Raw genomic sequence first — 14,818 nt, forward strand, 5'->3', positions numbered from 1 at the left:
AAGCGAGGGATTAAGAGCACGGTAATACAAGTTTTGAAAAAGTAAATTCAGTAGTCCTTTATTTAATAAATGACCCCTTATTTATAGATATCAGAAGTATCTAGTATGGAATTACTACATGTTTATCCTTGTTTTAATATGAGCATTATAAGCTATTATGACACATTCTTACATTCATAACTGACTGTCTCCTCATGTATGTAATTGATATAACACAGTTTCTTATTCCTAATTGCCTGCAGAAGGGCATTTTTAATGAGCACTAACTCGTGCTATTTAGTCGGCTGAAACTTTTTGTCGGCCACCATACATTCAGTCGATTGAAAGATCATCGTCTTGCTTTTTCAACGGAATCCTATCTACAGGCTCTCTATTGTATGGGTGAGCTTAGACCATCAGACATAACATATATCAATGTAACCTAACGAGCAGCTCTCCTCGGATAATGGGCCTTCTTCATAGAATCTGAATGGAATTTCGTGATGTGCCCTTTGGCCATCCTTATGAAGAGTTCTAGGATTAGTTAAGCCTGTTAGTTACGAATGACTATCCATTGCATTAGGTGTCATCTGTTCTTTTATTCGGCTATCCTTCCGTTCAATCTGTCGATAGTTCTGATAGAAGAAAACGATGTGTATAGTTTTCATTTCTTAACTATCCTAAAGTAGTCATTTGGTGTCCATTAAGCGAGACCCATTGAATTTCTTTGATTTGATATACATATTTAGTCTCCTAATTTTCTAGCTTCATGAAATCGACAGTTGCAATAAGAATAAAATAAGTAATTGCAAAAAGTGACTTATTTATTATATTTTAAATACGTCTAATAATTGAAATTTATGGATTTTTGTGCTCGTATTACTTACTTTTGCATCATTTATGAATTTTCAGCCTTCCAATCAGTTTTTAGCACAAAAGAGTAATGACAAGCAGCAAGAAACATACTAATGAGGTGGCCATGTTGAAGGCCATTGAAATTCTAACCAAAAACTTCCATCCTACTGGGAAGAAAAAGGAACTAGTGAGTAGTTAGCGGATGATAAAGAAAAAGCCCATAGACGAGAGCCAAATGGATATTGGCAAAGAGGGCAAAAAGGGAAGGCCGATATATCAACTCAAAGAGACTGGAAGAGAAGTTGGTTAAACAAGTTGTTCAAAAGAAAAAAAAGGGTGATAGATGTGGCCTAGCCATCTGACTCTATGTCACTCGACTATGTGATGGGGAGGGTTGGTGTACACAAAACTGTTGCTAAGTTCCTTACTTCAGATCTAATCCATAAATGGCCAGCTCAGTGATACACCTAAAATATATAGCATTTATGTACACATTTTTATACATATTTTTGAGATATTGAGCTTTAATGTAAGGTATCTGTGTGTTTTTTTCTTTCAGGAACAATCAAGTGGATGAAAAATAGTGAAAGGAGTGAAAAAGGATCAAATTTGGAGAAAAAACGAAAAAGATGTGCAAAAGAATTGTGGAGCCTAAGCACTCAAAATTGGTGCTTAAGCGCTAGTAAACCGAGAAGGCCGCAGCTAAGGGCCAAGTATCTCGCGCTTAAGCGTCAAAGGTAGTTACATGGTGATTCAATGAATTGGACAAATTTTTTAAGAGGTGTTTGAAGTAACTCTTGGTGAAAATGTGGGAAATGGTTAATAGACACAAAAATACATTCAATTGGCTTTTGAAATGAGGCAACTCTTAGAAGATTCATTGAATGTAATCACATTTTGAATCACATTTTGAAGAGACACCAAGACACCTTTTGAAAAATTATAAAAGAAGGACTTGGATTGAATTAAAGAGGACTCACCTCCCCTTCTAGATGTCGCCGACGCCTCACTCTCTTAGATCAATTAGGATATATTTTTAGAGAGAAGAAGAGATGAGTTGTAGTGTGTAAGTAGAGAGTATTGTAAGAGAAAGAAAGAGAATAGATTCAAAAGAACTTCAATAGTTTGGTGGACAGGATTTGAGAGAAGTTCTTATCTTTGTGACTACATTTTGTTTTAATTTAAACTTCTTATTTGTTTGCATGATTTCTACTTTCAAATTTAAGTGTGGTTGTGTTTTCTACATGAATTCTAAGTAGTTTTATTTATCTTTTTCTTTAAAATGATAAGTAATTAAGTATTGGATGGAAGTTGTGTGAAGTATTAATCTTTATGTTGGAATAAGTTGTGATATAAGTTGTGATAATTTTAAACCTTGTATTTCATTTACTTCTTGATTTGGCCAATTAAGATTTTAATATTTGTTGTGAGAACATGTAAGATCCGAGATGGTATTGCCTTAGTAAGAATCGAGATGGTATTGTCTCAGTCAATAATTGGAAAGAATCACATGACATTGTATGGATGAGAATGTAATTCGTATAATTGAGTACAAATAAATAAGGAAATAAACTTTGAAGGGTATAGAATTAGAGGACATTAGAGTAAGATGCTAAAGCCCCCAATTTGGTTTATAATTTTAGGTTTTGATACAAGATGTTAGCTCCCAGGTGGATGGAGAAGACTGAACTCTTGAGTGAGAGCTGCTATCTTCCCTACCTAGCCCGTCTTCAAGAATATTCAAACTTTAAATTAACCAATGTTCATTATAGCATCTCTAGTAAGGGTAAAGAATTTACTGCTCATATTTGACACAACAAAATTTGAATACTTCGACAACATAATTCATATACTTGTTACTGATTTATGATAAGGAAAAAGATATTTTATTTACATTGTCTTCTTCTTACAAATATCTAGTTAAATTTAGTTAGTTGTTTATTTTTTTTTAATTATAAAAAATTACTAAAAATAATTAAACTTTCATTCCAATTATAGTATCTAAAGTTTGAGTAAGAATATTTTGCAAAGTTGAATTTGTTATATAACTTCTTTTGATTTAGTTACATATTGTGTTTCTCCCTGTAGGATATTTGGGGATTAATCAAAAAGTCTTATATTACTTGATAACGATATTTATACTTGCGTAGTATCTCATATTTACATATAATAAATGCATTCTTATTTTCTTCAAAGTCAAGTTTTTGGCATTGTTGCAATGTAGGAAATATAAGTAAGAAAAAATTAAGAATATAATTACATACATCATACTTTCATATAAGATCAAGATCAAGTATCTGGTGTCGTCGCCGGGAAGAATAAGCAATTGTGAAGAAATTTTTAAAAAGCAAATTTATATTTTTAGCAAGTCTTATTTAAACTTTTAGATTTATTATAGGAATATTATAGGGTTGTTTTTATATAAGTTCTTATTTGTGTGATTTTATTTTATGTTGTTTTGTAGTAATGTATGCATAGTTCATGTTCTAAAGGACTAGTGCCCACTACAATTCTGAATTAGAAACAACTATTAGAAAAATTAAAAAAGAGTAAAAATACATGTAAACCAAAATAATCAAAATACTGAAATTAATCAAGAATTTAAACCCTTAAGAGATCATGCAAACCTACAGTAGATGAACTTCATTGTAGTATTCAAAAACCTGTTGTAGTGGTTAATTCATTTGAACTTAAACCTGATATTATCTAAATGATATCAAATAATCAGTTTGGGAGAGTATCAACTGAAGATCCAAATTTACATCTTGCTAATTTTCTAGAATTGTGTTCTATATTTAAATATGATGGTGTTTCAGATGATGCTATAAGACTTAGGCTTTTTTATCATTGAGGGATAAGGCTAAGATATGCTTACATTTGTTAGCACTTGGATCTATCAGAACTTGTGGTAATTTAGCACAGAAATTCCCTGCTAAATATTTTCCACCATAAAAAACTGTGAAGTTTAGAAATGATATTGCATCTTTTTGTCAGTTTGAATGAGAATCTATTTATGAAACATGAGAATGATTTAAAGAACTACTAAGAAAGTGTCCACATCATGTTATACTAGATTGGCTAATAATTCAAACTTTTTACAATTGATTAGTTGGATCTCTTAGATCTATTATCGATGCTGCTGCTGGTGGTTCATTGATTTCAAAACCATTTCATGACGCTTATGCTTTAATTAAAGAGATGGCTACAAATAATTTTCAATGGCCTTCTGAGAGGGTAAATCCTAAGAAAGTAGCTAATGTTCAAGAATCTGATGCTTTTACAATGTTAGTAAATTAAGTTGCTACAATTTGAAGGAAGTTAGACCAATTTGGAATAATTTTTTCTCAGCCAATTGTAATGATTAAAGAGAATTCATTAGGTCAAATGGTAGATTCTCAAGTATCATTAGAAACTTTGAATTTTATAAACAATAAGCAAAATAACCCATACTCAAACTATTATAATCCTTGTTGGAAGAACCGTCCTAACTTTAACTAGAATAATACTTCGGGTGGTAATAATCAACAATGGGGAACAATCAAGTAAACCCATTGAGAAATTGGAACAACCAAGGTAATAATAATTAAGACCTACTTATCCTCCAGGTTTTAATAGTAATTCATAATTTAAGGAGAAAAAGTTGTCTATATAAGAAGTGGTGTTATAAATGGGAAATAAGTTACAAAGTTAATGAGCTATAATTAGAAATATTGAGAATCATTTGGAACAAATAGTAAATTCATTAAGTAATAGATCCTAAGGAACACTTCCTAGTAAAACAGGATTAAATCCAAAAGGCCAGAATAAAGAGCAAGTAAAATCCCTTCAACTTAGAAGTGGAAGAGAGTTGGAAGGTAGAGTTCAAAAGAGATTGAAGTAGAGAGAGAAGAAATTGACAAGCCTGAAGAGGATGCTCTTAAAGTTTTAAAGAGACCTATCTCTCCACTTAAAATTAACTTGGAAAAGACATCACCTCCATTTCCTTAGAAACTTCATCAACAAAAGTTGGATAAATAATTTTCAAAATTTATGCAAATCAATTTATGGAAATACTTAAGAAGCTTACAATTAATATTCCATATGTTGAAGCCTTTGAACAAATGCCAAGCTATGTGAAGTTTATTAAGGATATTCTTAACAAAAAAAAGGAAGTGCAGAGCTATAATTGAGAAAAAGCTTGCTAAAAAACTTAAAGATCCTGATAGCTTCACAATTCCATGTACAATAGGAGACAGATTTTATGGGAAAGATTTATGCGATTTAGGTGCTAGCATTAACCTTATGTCATTATAAATATTTAAAAGATTGAGATTAGGAGAAATATTCCTTACTACTGTAACTCTGCAGTTAGCAGATGGTTCAATAAGATATCCTAAGGGAGTTATCGAAGATGTATTAGTGAAAGTGGATCAATTTATCATTCCTATTAATTTCATTGTGCTAGATATGGAGGAAGATAAAGAGATACCTATCACTTTTGGGAAGACATTTCTTAGCTACAGAAAGAGCAATGATAGATGTGTAGAAAAGGGAATTAACTATGCACGTTAATGATCAAATATTTACGTTTAATATTTCAAAATCAATGAAGTGTCCTGCAAAAGGTAAAGATAATGAATGCTACAAAATAGATGTAACAAGATATCTGAGTGAATGCCTTTTCAAAACAACTTTTGAAGAGAAATGAAGAGAAATATGAAATGATTGAAGAGAAATATGAAATGAAAGAGTTGTAACATGAGCAAGAAGAGGAATTAGATAAATTTGAACATTTTTATAAGAAATGTTCAAATTATATTTGAGAAAGTTTTAAAGTTTTGGACACGACAGAAAAAGATAAATCTATTTGTCCATCGATTGAAAAGCCTACTGAACTTGAGTTGAGGTTACTTCCTTAATATTTAAACTATGTCTTTTTAGGTGATTCCTTAACATTATCAGTTATAATTTACTCAAATTTAACTATAGAAGAAGAAGTGAATTTAATGAATACTTTCAAGAATTATAAGAAGCCATTGGATGTACAATTATTGATATTAAAGGAATCGGTCCTTCAATTTGTATTTATAGAATTCATATGGAAGAGAACTGCAAACCAAGGGTCGATTATCAAAGGAGATTGAACTCTATTATGAAATAAGTTGTTAAGAAAGAAATTTTAAAGTGGTTAGATGTTAGAATTATCTACTATATTTCAGATACTACATGGGTTAGTCTAATTTACTGTGTTTCTAAGAAATGAGAAGTGGTTGTAACTATGAATGAAAATAATGAGTAAATATCAACAAGATAAGTCACAGAGTGGCGAAATGCATTGATTATAGAAAATTAAATCATGCAACTAAGGATAGACTAGCTGGGCATAAATACTTTTGTTTTCTGGATGGATATACTAGTTATCACCAAATACAAATTGCTTATAAGGATCAAGAGAAATTAACTTTTATCAGTCCTTATGACACATTTTCTCTTAGAAGAATGCCCTTGCTACAATTCAAAAATGTATGATGACTATTTTATGTGATTTAATTAAAAAAGAAATTGAAGTTTTTATGGATGATTTTTCAGTGTTTGGAACTTCATTTGAATTATGTTTAGGCCATTTATCAAGAATTCTTAAGCGTTGTGAAGAGACAAATTTAGTCCTTAATTGGGAAACATTCCAATTTATGGTAGTAAGAGGAATTATCTTAGGACATCAGATATCAGAAAATGATATGGATGTAGACCCTACAAAAATTCAAGTGATCGCTAATTTACCTTACGCAACAAATGTGAGGGAAAATAGGAACTTTTTAGGACATGCTAGATTCTATAGGTGATATATTAAAGACTTTTCAAAAATGCTAAGCCTCTATGTCATTTGATGTAATTTTAAATTTTGATAATGAGTGACTAAAATCTTTTAATCTATTAAAAGAAAAAGTCGTCACTGCACCAATTATTGTTTCACCAAATTGGGAAAAACCTTTTGAATTAATGTGTGATGCAAGTTATTATGCTATTAAAGTTGTTTTAGGACAAAAGCATAGTAAGATTATCGAAGTAATTTACTATGCTAGTAGAACTCTTAATGAAGCTCAAATTAATTATACCATAATTTAGAAAGAGTTATTAGCAATAGTATATGCTTTTGATAAATTCAGATCATACCTAAATGAGACCAAATGTGTTGTGCATTTTGATCATTCTATTATAAAATATTATAAAAAAAGGATGCAAAACAAAAGAAGGAAAAAGAAGGATACAAAACCAAGACTGATAAGATGGATTCTTCTTTTGCAAGAATTTGACTTTGAGATAGTAAATAGGATGGGAGTTAAGAATCAAATTAGTGATCATCTGTCAAGGATAGAATTAGAAAAATCACTCTCTTTTAAAAAAGAAATTAATGAACATTTTCTAGATGAAGAATTTTTCAGTATTAATGAATGACGTGTTCTATGGTATATCGACATTGTAAACTTTATTGTTGGTGATATTATACCCTACAAAATGACATAACAACAAAAGAGGAAATTTTTATCTGAAGCTAAAACTTATTTTTGGAATGACCCATTTTATATAAATAAGGAAATGCTCTAATTATTCGAAGATGTGTGTCTTTAGAAGAAACTTATGAGAGTATCCAAAAAATGTCATTATTTTGATTTTGGAGGACATTTTGGTGTTGATAAAACATAATACAAAATTTTGCAATATGAGTTTTATTGGCCTACAATCTTTAAAGATTTTAATGCTTATATCAAAACTTGTGATCTATGTCAATGAGTAGGCAATATTTCTAAGCCAATCTTTAAAGATTTTAATGCTTATATCAAAACTTATGATCTATGTCAATGAGTAGGCAATATTTCTAAGCAAAATGAGATGCCCCTCAATTATATGTTAGAAGTTGAGATATTTGATGTTTGGGGATTAGATTTCATGGGACCATTTATACCATCTCAAAAATTTATATATATTGATAATAGTAGACTATGTATCCAAATGGATAGAAGTTGTTGCTTTACCTCAATATGATGCTTAAAGTGTTGCAAATTTTTTATGGATGAACACATTTTGTAGATTTAGGATGCTGAGAGTGATCATAACTGACGAGGGAAGCAATTTCAGAAATGTAAAAATGGAGAAATTATTAAAAAAATATCAATTAACCACCAAATTGTTACCGATTATCATCTTCAGACAAGTGGTTTGGCAGAATTACCCAATTATAAAATTAAAAAAAATATTAAGAAATCTGTGAATCCAACAAAAATGGATTGGTCAGTCAAACTTGATTATGTTTTGTGGGCTTATAGGACTCATATAGAATTCCTATATGAATGTCCCCATATAGGCTGATATTTGGGAAAGCTTGTCATTTACCAGTTGAACTTAAGCATAAAATATATTGGGCTATTAAAGAATTTAATTATAATTTAAAGGATTCTAGTGAGAAAAGATTATTGCAATTAAATGAGCATGAAGAGATAAGGAATGAATCATATGAGAGTGCTAAGATTTATAAAGAAAAGATAAAGATGTGGCATGATCGGAGGATTCTTACTAAAAAAGGATTCTTACTAAAAAATTTTTAGTCAGGGAAACAAGTTTTGCTATATAATGCAAGGTTAATATTATTTCTAGGAAAACTTAAGTCCAGGTGGATAAGCTCATTTGTTGTGATAAAAGTCTATCCTTATGGAGCTGTGGTTATCAAAGATCCTAAACCAGAGAAAATATGCAAAGTGAATGGTCACCGGATGAAACCCTACTTTTTAGGGGATCAGCTTAAACTAAATGATATTATATTAATATGTCAATTAGAATAAGCACTGGTTAGCTCTTTATGGGAGGCAACCCATAGTTATATGTGTTTTCCTGTTTTGAATGTTATGTTGTTATGTTTGATTAAGAAAATATTTGGTGGTATTTTAAATATATAACGATTTAGTAAATATTCTAAGACCTTTATAGATTACTTAGACATGTTAGAAAGAGTATTTGGACGCTAAGCTGATCTGTGCTAAATTAAGCACCGACGCTTAAGCACCAACATTTGACGCTTAAGCGCAACAGTTAACTAAACTTGCTAAATTATGTTTCTAGAATATTTAAACATGGTTTTGTGTGTTTTAACATTGATTAGTGGTTTGAGAACTTGTCTAGTGGTTTGAGAACTTGTCTAGTAGTTTTAGGCTTGGTCCAAAGCCTATAAATATAAGGGATTAAAAAGAATTCTCACCCCCACTTCAATTTTCACCCAAAAATCTAAGTGAAGAGTGTGAGATCTTGGAAAAATGTCTTCTTGGGAGATTGATATGAAGAAAAAGGAGAAAGCCATAAAGAAGTTCAGTAGTCAAAGTGTGCAAGAGGTATATAAGGGTTTCCTAGCTGTTAGCATAGAAGGAATAGTAGAGAAGATTACAAAGATTAAGGTTGATGTGGCTTCAATTGAAGCAAAGGTGAATGAAGTTAATGCACATTTGGAGCATATTAGATGGCAACTTAAGATGCAATTTAGTCACACAAGCTTTAAAGAAAAAGTGGACAGTGTTATGTATTTGAAAAACAAATGGATTGAAGAAGACTCGACTAGATTTCTTCATCACTGTCCATTCTATTATATCTATATTCCAAATACCCCAAGAGAGACAAATGCAAGACCGAAATTCATTCCACCAGAAGGAGAATGGAATTAAGTTCTAAGTTTAGTGTTCGTTTGTGTTAGGTGTTGTGATGTTAGTATTATGTTTGTCTTATGTGTTTTTAGGGTTAAGTTTGTTTAGTGTTTGTGCTTAGGAATTATCAATTATCTCATCGAATTATCTCATCTAAGACTCTTTGGATTGAGAAATTATGTATCACAAATGTTTGTATTTGTTTATGAAATAATATAAGTGTTTGTTTATGTGTAAAATTTTATGTAATTTTGTGTTGAATCGAATTAGTAAAGATTTGTGAGTTTTGAGAAAGAGGAGAGTTAAAGGGGAAGAAAATAGTTATTAAAGATTTATAAGACCATTTAGGGGAGGTTGACTTAGGCTAGATGTGTGACACACCTAAAAATTATCGACTTTTTCATATATATTTTAGCTAAATTTAAATGATTTTTAATGATATTACACTTTAAAGGAATGTATTTTCTATATTTTTGGTTTCAGGTACAAGAAATGAACTTTTGGAGGAAATGAAGCAAAAATGGCGCAGTTTGGAGTAAAAACTAGCAAGAAAGAAAAATTTGACTTCACACACTTTCATATGTCTTTCTATGCTTAATATACTTTACGTTTCTCCCATGTTTTTAAATGAAGCCGGTATATATGTTAGGAGTGAAACGCAACTGAAACGGGGTGAAATGGAGCTGAAACGGAGCTAAAAAGAGCAAAATGGTGGAAATACTACAGGGTGGCGCCTGATGCACCAAACTAGTGCCAGAAACGCCAGAATCTAGAGTACTGGCACAGGAAGTGCCAGAACTGGCGCTAGATACGATATAAGACTGATTAGTGACTAAAGGAAAATATGTTGAGATTTTTCATATATGTTTTACATTATTTTTGATGATATTGCACTTTAAAGAAAGGTATTTTTGATGTTTTGTTGCAGGTATGATGAATTATGGTCATTGGAACAAAAAGATGCAAAAAGGAGCGAATTTGAAGCGAAAAGGACCAAAATGTGAAGATTTTAACAAGGGCGCCTACGACGAGCCCAACAGCGCCGACGGCAAGATTTTCCCGAGACTCCAGACAAATAACTTGGAAGGCCCATCGACGGCGCCCTCGAGGTCACTGACGACGAGATCGGCGATTATTTCCAAAGTTGCATTGAATGTGGACGATTTTTGGAGGGATGCTTAGGCAACTCTTGGAAAAACTCTTCTACAACTTTACAAGAAGACTTTAGCCAAAAATTAGAGGGGGGAGGCTCTAGAATTCGAGGAGTTGGAAGGTTAGAACAATGTCCAAGAGCCTCAGTAGTGTGTAGAGAGTTTACTTTAGGGTTAGATTGTGAGGAATTCATTGAGAAATTGTAAGAGTGGAGGAAAGTGAGAGATTTCTTCCTCCTTGCCGCTTCGAATACGAATTCTATGTGCTGTAAAGAAAGGAAGAGATTCAGAGGAACTTCAAGGAGTTTGCTTGGGGAGAAGTTAGAGATAAGTATTATTTACTAGTTGTAGTTTGTATGACTTTGCTTTTATATATAAATTCTAAGTTTCGTTGTGACTTCCTCAAGAGTTCTGAGTAGTTTTCTCTATCTTTCTCCTTATCTTGAGATTTGTGAAATGGTGATTTGAATTGGTTAAGCCTTGAAAATGTTAAAGAAGTTGTGATGATCTTTTCACTTTGATCTTAATTTACTTTCAATCTAGTCAATTGATTTGTTAAAATATGTTGAGTTTTACAACTAAATGGAGATTTTAGAGTGACAAACTAAAATCCTCAAATTGGTCCTATCATTTGGGTGTTGAAGTGTAGATGTTAGCCCTCAGGTGAGGGGAACGTGGGAGCTCCGAAGTGAGAGTCAGTATCCTCCCAGCCTAGCCACAGATTCAGTAACCAAGCATAGGAGTAGTCAAAGTTTTTTATGCCTGGACCAAAGGGTAAAGAATATGTATGCTCCTATTTGGCACAATACAATTTGAACTGATTCGACTTATCCATTCACTATAATTTCTTGATAAGGAGAATGATGCTTTGTTATATATTGAATATCACATTAGAAACTTTATTAGTATAATTAGTTATTTAAGAGTTATTAAAATTACATATTTATTTCAATTGCCTATCATTGACATATAAGAAATTTGAATTATATTGTTGTGATTAAGTCTTGATTTTCTAAAATCTTAGTTTGTAGTTCTAATATTACTCCCTGTCGTTGATAAGTGTGTCTTTCCCATTATTGAATATTTAATATATACATCTTTATCGAATCTATAATCGTTATCAAGTTTTTTGTGCCGTTGTTGAGGAATTAAATCTTCTGGTAGCAATATTAAATACTTGTATTTTTAAGCATATATAAAGTCGCTGTCATTAAGGCGGTTCAAGACAAATTTTAAGAGGATTTTGAAGACTCGAAATGATTCAAACACCCCATGAAGTGATTCAATGCATCTAGAAACTTTGGAAGGCTCTTTAATGAAGGGAAATTTCTCTTGAATCAATGGAATGTCTTTTGAAATTCAAAAAGTTTGACTTTTAGGGAGAATTTTGGAGGAAAATTTGAATTCATTTTGGAGAGAGGCAGCCTCTAAAAAAAGAGAGGGAAGTCTAGGGCAAAAAGTGTGTGTGTGTGTAGCGTGAGAGTGAGAAGAAGGCTTTGGAGAAGAGAGGATTTTCTTCTAGGGTTGTAAGAGGAGAGGGAAGGTGAGAGATTTCTTCTTCATTGCATTTCTATGTGAGAATTCAGTGTAATTGTAAAGAGAGAAAGTGCTTAAAGGGAACTTCTAGGGATTTGCTTAGGAAGGAGTGTGAGATAAGTTGTGTTCTTTTCCTTATTTGTTTTGTAAACTTGTTTTTATATATGAAATTCGTGTTTTATCGTATCCTTCTCATGAATTTTGAGTTGTCTTCTTTATCTTTCTCCCTACAATGAGATCTGGTTTTGTGAAGAATTGATTTTATTTTATACAATTTTAAATATAAAAAATTTGTGATGTTTTGAACTCAAATCTTCATTTAGTTTTTGATTTGGCCAATTAAGATGTTATAAAATGTTGAGAAGCATATATTCTGAAAGGGCTATGATTTCTACACCATGGTGAGAGTCACATTTGATTCCATGGGAGAGGATGTCATCCATGGGGTTTAGTGCAAATAAATAGGGAAATATACTTTGTTGGATGCAAAATTAGAGATTTTAAGGTGACAGATTAAAATCCCTAATTTGGTCCAGTTGATTGGAAACTAATGTGAGATTGTTAGCCCTCAGGTGAGGGAGTAGTGGGAGCTCTGAAATGACAGCCAGTATTCTCCCAGCCTAACCACGGAATTAGGGACTAAACTCTGGATTTGTAAATATTCTTTGTGCACTTGGAAGAAGGTAAATAATGGGATTGCTCCTATTTTACACAAAATAATTTTATACATTTTCAATGTATTTTAATTTCTTCACAATCCATATACTCATCTAAAGGTCAAGGATGATTTCTTAAATTTAAACTCTTCATCACAAAAACTTTGTTTAGTCTTAGTAAATTTAACTTTAAAGTTAAGAATTTAGTTTAGTAAACTTAGTTCTTTTAATTACATTTCTGTTAGCATTCATTAAGCTCATTTTAACTTTTCTTTCTTACTTTAATATTTTTATAGTTTGAATATTTTGTTTTATGTTATTATCATAAAAAATTCCATCTTCCAAACTAAGACTTGATAGTAGTAGGCTAGAATTAGCCTAAGGGATTTCTTATTGTGCTTCTCTGTGGGATCAATACTGGAGTTTTAAATAAAGTCCTATATTACTTGAAGTGATACATGCACTTGCATATAACCACTAGTGAGTGAACTATTTTATATATTTTATAAACCATTTAAAATTTGGACATTAAATGCTTAATATAAATTGGGTCAAGATTTTTGCCATATTTTTGGAAGCTAAATTATTGCGTAAGTTTGGGACGGGTCAAGTTTTTTACATTGTTACCGGGGATTTAAATTGAAATAAAATACGCAGAAAAATAGCACACACCAGGTTCACATCAAGTTTTTGGCGTCATTGCCGAGGAAACTTCAGTAAGAACTTTAGGAGAATTATAGTTAAACCCGTAAGACTTAGATTTGGAATTTATAATATTATTATATAGTGTGTTTAATTATTATGTGTTTTTTTTAGAGAAAATCCAAAATACTAAAAATATTTTTGACATCTATCTTATCAGTTAAGTCTTTAGATTTGTATGTGTAGTTCAGGAGCTGCATACCTTGAATTTTACAAGTCATATTTGAAGAGAATTTTTGGGAGAAATTTGAAAAAACTCCATAAATTTAATGTAGAAATTGCGGATCAATGATATAATGAATATTTAGGTTTGGATTGTATTGCTAGTAGATTTGAGAGAGTAAACCTCAAGAGAGTGGCAAATTTTTAAGAAGATATGCTTACAATTTTAATTTCTCAGGTTGCAGGTATTGAGAGGAAGTTAGATCAATACATAAAAAGTTATTCTCAAGGACCCTCAGTTATTAAGAAAAAATTATTTGGACAATGTATTGAAACTAGCCATGAGGTACATCTTTCTTATTCTAATTATTATAATCAAAGTTGGGAAAATCATTTGAATTTTAATAGGAATAATAATTTTGGAGGAGAAGACCAATTTTAGGAAGATAATCAATTTAATCAGACATGTATTTAGAATAATCATGGTTATTATAATAATGAACTATCTTTTCCTCGTAGTTTTAACTCCAGCCCACATGACGAGAAGAAGGAATTAATGTTAGAAAAGGATGTGATTTAATTGGTGGGTCAGTTAGAAAGTTAAAAGAGTGAGCTAGAAAATCAAGAGGTCGCAATAAGGAATATAGAAAACCAACTGGGGCATATTATTAATGCAATTAATAGTTACCCCCAAGAGATTTTACCTAGTGACGCTGAGATAAACCCTAAGGAGATGAATGATGAGCAATTTAAGATTATCGAACTAATATTTAGAAGAGAATTTGAGGATATGTTTCAAAGAACTTTGAGTTGAGAAATGAGAATAAAAATATTTAAAGACCAATGGAAAAAAATTACTAATGAATTAGAAAAAACTTTTTCCTCAGCTAATATAAATATAAAAAGACCACCTCTACCATTTACTTAACAAAAAAAAATAAAAAAGACCCCCCTCTACCATTTACTTAGTACCAAGGGGAAGAATTAAAAGACAACCCTGATCAAAAGAGTAACTTAGAAGAATTTGATCCAGAATTTAAATTATCTAGAGAGAATCTAATCCAAAATTTGGAAGATCATGAAGTATCTTATAAAAATCCATTTCTTATAA

The sequence above is a fragment of the Phalaenopsis equestris genome, unplaced genomic scaffold, assembly GCF_001263595.1.
Source record: "Phalaenopsis equestris unplaced genomic scaffold, ASM126359v1 Scaffold001154, whole genome shotgun sequence".
NCBI lineage: Eukaryota > Viridiplantae > Streptophyta > Magnoliopsida > Asparagales > Orchidaceae > Phalaenopsis > Phalaenopsis equestris.